The 5,275-nt window shown below is 32.1% G+C and overlaps 1 long non-coding RNA gene across 1 annotated transcript; it reads left to right on the forward strand.

Moving 5' to 3' along the window:
- Nucleotides 1–688: 688 nt before the first annotated feature.
- LOC121212723 (uncharacterized) lies at nt 689–2,435 on the forward strand. The gene is made up of 3 exons (XR_005908076.1): nt 689–884; nt 987–1,149; nt 2,021–2,435. It is a non-coding gene; the product is annotated as an uncharacterized lncRNA (long non-coding RNA).
- Nucleotides 2,436–5,275: the final 2,840 nt, after the last annotated feature.

The raw sequence follows: 5,275 nt of genomic DNA on the forward strand, positions 1-5,275 counted from the left end.
CTGTGTATTTACTTGAATATTAAGAGTTAAATATTAAAGTCATAATGAAAATTTTAGTTCTTAATGTTTAATTTTTTTTATCGATTTGGCTTTTATTTTTTTATTTTAATTAAATCTAATTCTTAATCTTTTAAAAAGAGTGAAATTTAATTATTATCCTTTTAAAAAAAAGTTAAATCATTATTATTTTAATAAAAAACTAATTAAAATGTAAAAATTTAAACATGGTAATATGCATGTTAATCCATGTTATTCATGTTTTTACTTTTTACGAACTATTTGTATAATTTGTTGAATTTTAATTTTTTATTTAATAAATAAAAATTTTAAATTATTTACTAATATGATATATATAATAAATGATACCATGTTAGTATAAAGTATTAGTGGGTTATCAGGCTAATATTATTAACAATTTATTGTTTTAGTTAACATTTTAGGTTATAAAAATAAATTTACTCTTTTTAAAAAATTAAGAATCAAATTTAACTAAAAAAATGAAAGCTAAATTATTAAAAATTTTCAAAGTTTGAATACTAAATTTATTATTATGATAATATTAAATAATAAATAGTTTAATTAAAGAAAGTAAAATATTTTTGAATAATAAATAATTAGTAGAAAATATTGAGTGACATGGCATGGGATTAGTGGTCAGTTTACCTTGATTCTTACCCACAAAAAACCCCTTATTCTCACTCCAAATTCTGTTGACCAAAGAAAAACCAATTGCATTTGCCGTCCACCACCTGCATCAGCTATTGGTTTGTCACGGTACCTTCTTTGAAAGCCTGCCTTACAGATTCCATGAAATTCGCGACCCTACAGTGGTAGAACCTGGTGAATCGGTTTCGACTTGTTGAGATTTTTCTCAATCTTCATGGGTATGTATGGTTGATTCGGTTTTGTTTTTTGTTTTGTTTCTGGTTAAGAAGTTGTTCTGTGTTCAATAAATAAAATACAAATATATTTTCATTCGGTGAAAGGGCTCGTGCTGTACAAAAATTGTTGGAGAAACTTACTACTCAACAATAGATCTCGTTGTTTATGTCAGCTCTAAGCACTGGAGCTGTTGCATTGTCGAAGGACTTGAATGGTCATCGTGTAATCCAATATTGCTTGAAAAATTTCTCTGATAAAGATAACAAGGTAGCATTAATTTTGGACTAGTAATGATTTGAGTTAAAGCTTCATTTTTTTTGTCTATTAATCTTGTTTTAGTTTAATTGTTTATGTCTTCAATCATTTGAATTAAATTGCAGGGGTTACATGATACTAGCTCATATCTAAAACATTACGACTACGAAATAAATGCATTAACTGCTGTTTTGTTGACCAAGATTTGTTTTTTACGTTGCACCTTTGTTAACTTTTTTTGCCCATTGGTTTTCATTGATAGTATTTTCTGAATGTGGTGGCTAATAACAACTATTATCAAAATGCAATAGACAAATGTAAATTAAAAATTATAAATATCATTTAGTTCTACTTTGGCATGTTTGTGTTGATTGATTGCAATAAACATCATTTTTGCGCAAGTTTTTTTTCTTTTGTTTTGAGGTCTATTTTCAAATGGGGCTCAGTTGGGTTTTTGTGGATTAGATTGTTGTAATCTGTTTGTGGTCGGTTTTGTTCTTGCTTGGGACTGTTTGCTCTTGTTGTATGTTTTGCTTTCTATAGCATTATTAACTGATGCACTTTGATTAAGCGAAAAAAGTTTAGTTCTATTGTGGCATGTTTGTGTTGATGATTGATTGAAATTTATAAACAGTAACAATCTGATTGAAATTACTTTTGTTCTATCTGATTTTAGCATGATATATAGTTTTCATACATTTTCATCCCCTTATATGCAAGCATAGCATATTTCAGTTAGCTGAATCATTCACACCATTGATTCTCCACCATTCTTTTCTTTAACTAATCTCTCTTATCTGGCCTGACCCCATTATAGAGCCCTATCTATGTTTTGCTGAAAATGGCTGATTTAATAGTTTTATTTGTGAAATTCGCATTTAAGGGTTGTAGTAGAACCAAAAGCTTTAGCAGAACCCCTGTTGCTCAATGCTGTTCGAAGGCAAGATGTTGAAAGACTACCAGTTTGGCTTATGAGGCAAGCATGGAGGTACATGAAGGCAGGTTTTTAAATCAATGTGGTTTCAAAAGCAATTTTTTTTAATGTTCTACATTTACTTTGGAGATTGGATACCTCAAACTGTAATATGTCTGCTTCATGTTTCTGCTATCCTACCATTTTTTGAAGAAAAATAAAAAAGAAAGATTCATTTTCTCAAGGGAAAAAAAAGTCAATTTTTTTTTTGAAAATAATTGTTCTTTTAAAAAACGTCTAGTTGCCCTTCTTAATTGGAATTGAGCTTGCCTCATATGAAGCTTTTTTGAGCTGATTTTTGTTAATGGTATCATTTTTGTGAACTTTTTAGGCTAAATTAAAGATCCCGAAGCATGAATAATGGCATATACCTTTTTACTATAATTGAGATATATGTGATATTGGATTTACCAGTTTGATATAACCAGAAGGTTAGTTAACCTTTTCTTTTTCTTTTGTTTTTTTTGGTTTTCTAAATTTTTCTATCTTTGTAGTTTGGACTATTTTATTTAGGAATTTAGATATTATCTATCATAAATTTTAATATTATTTAATTGTCATAAAGATAAATTTTATTTATTTTAATATTTAAATTTGTTATTTTATTTCTGGATTAGGTAGTTTTGGTTGTTGTTAGTTCACTAGAAAGCTCATCTCTTTTTACGCATGAACCTTAGGATTAGGTATTAATAGATACTCTATTTTAATATTAATTACTTTAACAGATGGTTGATAAAAGTTGGATGGATGCTCCAAGATTTGGCACCAATCACCTAGCTGGAATAGAAAGATTTCTATCATTTGCAATTGAAAAATCAATTTTTAACAGAAAAATATATTGTCCGTGCCATCATTGCAATAATAGGATATTGCACGAACCACATATTGTGGGTGAGCATCTTCGTATTCATGGTATAATAAAAGAATAAAAGTATTGGATTTTTCATGGAGAATCCATTGAAAGAACATCGGTGCAAACCGACCAAACAGTGAGAACTTCTCTATCAGTTTGTACGTTGTCACAAGACAACGAAGCCGATTTAAGAGATCTCATAACGGATACTCTAGGTATCAACATCCCAACTCTTAATGACAGTTTTGATGGAGTTTCAAGCGAGTTTCAGAGTAATGGTCGAGAGTATGATGTTAATGAGGCCGAAAGGACTATAGAGAGAGCAACTACTCTTCTAGATGATTGTGATATTCCGCTCTATCCCGATTGTGTCAAGTTCTCATGCGTCTCATTCATACTTCAACTTTACCACTTCAAAACACTTTTTGGATGGTCAAAAAAATCTTTGACATGCTTATTGGAGTTTTTAAATGAGGCATTTCCAGATGGAAATACAATTCTGACTACATACTATGAAGTGAAGAAAAAGATTTCTGTACTAAATCTAGGGTATGTGAAGATTGATGCATGCTCGAATGATTGTATGTTATATTGGGTCGATGCTAGTAAAAATATCAGTTATGATGTCTGTAAAAGCTCAAAGTGGCAATCTTCTAATGAGTTCGATGCAGATGAACAAGTTGATGGTAGTTGTCACCGTCCTAAGCCTGCCAAGGTATTACGGTACTTTCCTTTGATTCCTAAACTTCAAATATTATTTCAATCCTCCACGACATCACAATCCATAAGATGGCATAAAGAAAGAAGAACCAAAGATGGTATATTGAGACATCCAGCCGATGGTTCTGCCTGGGATGCGTTTGATAAGAGGTTTCTTGATTTTGCATCTGATCCTCGCAATGTTAGGCTAGGTTTGGCTAGTGATGAATTCAATCCATTCCGAACAATGAGTACAAGTCACAGAACATGGCCCATGCTTTTTATTCCTTATAATTTGGAACCTTGGGCATGCATGAAACAATCATCAATGATACTCTCAATGGTTATCCCTGGTGAAAAAAGACCTGTCAACGACATTGATGTCTACATGCAGCCTTTAATTAAAGAGTTGAAGCAATTGTAGACAGGAGTTGATGCTTTTGATTCATCAGCTTCCGAATCTTTCACTTTACAGGCTTGTCTTCTTCTGAAAATCAATGATTTCCCAGCTTATGCTAATCTTTCAAGGTGGAGTACAAAAGGTCGGGTTGCTTGCCCAGTATGTGCTGAAAAAATTGAATCTCGATGGCTACGGTATGGTCAAAAGTTCTGTTAAATGGGTCATCATTGATGGTTATCAGCTGAACACCCATTTCGAAAATAGAGTCGTGAATTCGATGGCACTATAGAGTATGGGGTAGCTCCTATACCACGATCTGAGGAAGATATCTTAAGGGAAGTTGAAGGTGTCAATTTCATTTATGAAAAGCTCGAAAAAGGGATAGAGTAGAACTAGATGAAGGGTCGGTAGGACTTGATGTAGACGAGGGGTGTGATTTGTTTAACAACTTTGAAGCATTAGTGGTAGAGGGAGATGAAGCAAATCTCATAAATCAAGACGAGACTTTATGGAAGAAGATGAACATATTTTTCAACTTACCTTATTTGCGTTACAATCTACTTCGACATAACTTGGATGTCATGCACATCGAGAAGAACGTATGTGACAATGTCATTGGCACCCTTCTTAATCTCTCATGCGATGGTAAAGATAATATCAATGCACGCAAGGACCTACAAGATATGGGCATTCAAAGTTATCTTCATCCAAAATGAGAAACGGGAAAGAGTACCTACCACAAGCGCGTTACACTCTTGCATCAAAGGAAAGAGATATTTTTCTTTCCATTGTGAAAAACTTGAAGGTACCCGATAGTTATGCATCAAACATATCTTGATGCGTGAATTTGAAAGAGCACAAGTTGAGCAACCTTAAAAGTCATGACGGTCACATTCTCATGCAAGATTTACTTCCTATAAGCTTAAGAGGAGTTGTAGAAAAGAAGGTGCTAAGTGTTATTACAAATCTATTAGATTTCTTCAAGAGATTATGTGTAAAAAGTCTTGACCCACAAGAAGTTGATCAACTTCAAATACAAGTCGTATTAACACTTTGTGAAATGTAGAAAATATTCCCTCCAAGTTTCTTCACAATCATGATTCATTTGATTATTCATTTGCCAATAGAGGCTAAGCTTGGTGGACCTGTTCAATACAGGTGGATGTACTTGATCGAAAGGTATATGAAATATATGAATAATATTTCACAATAT

This window comes from Gossypium hirsutum, chromosome A13 (genome assembly GCF_007990345.1).
Source record: "Gossypium hirsutum isolate 1008001.06 chromosome A13, Gossypium_hirsutum_v2.1, whole genome shotgun sequence".
In the NCBI taxonomy this organism is placed as follows: Eukaryota; Viridiplantae; Streptophyta; class Magnoliopsida; order Malvales; family Malvaceae; genus Gossypium; species Gossypium hirsutum.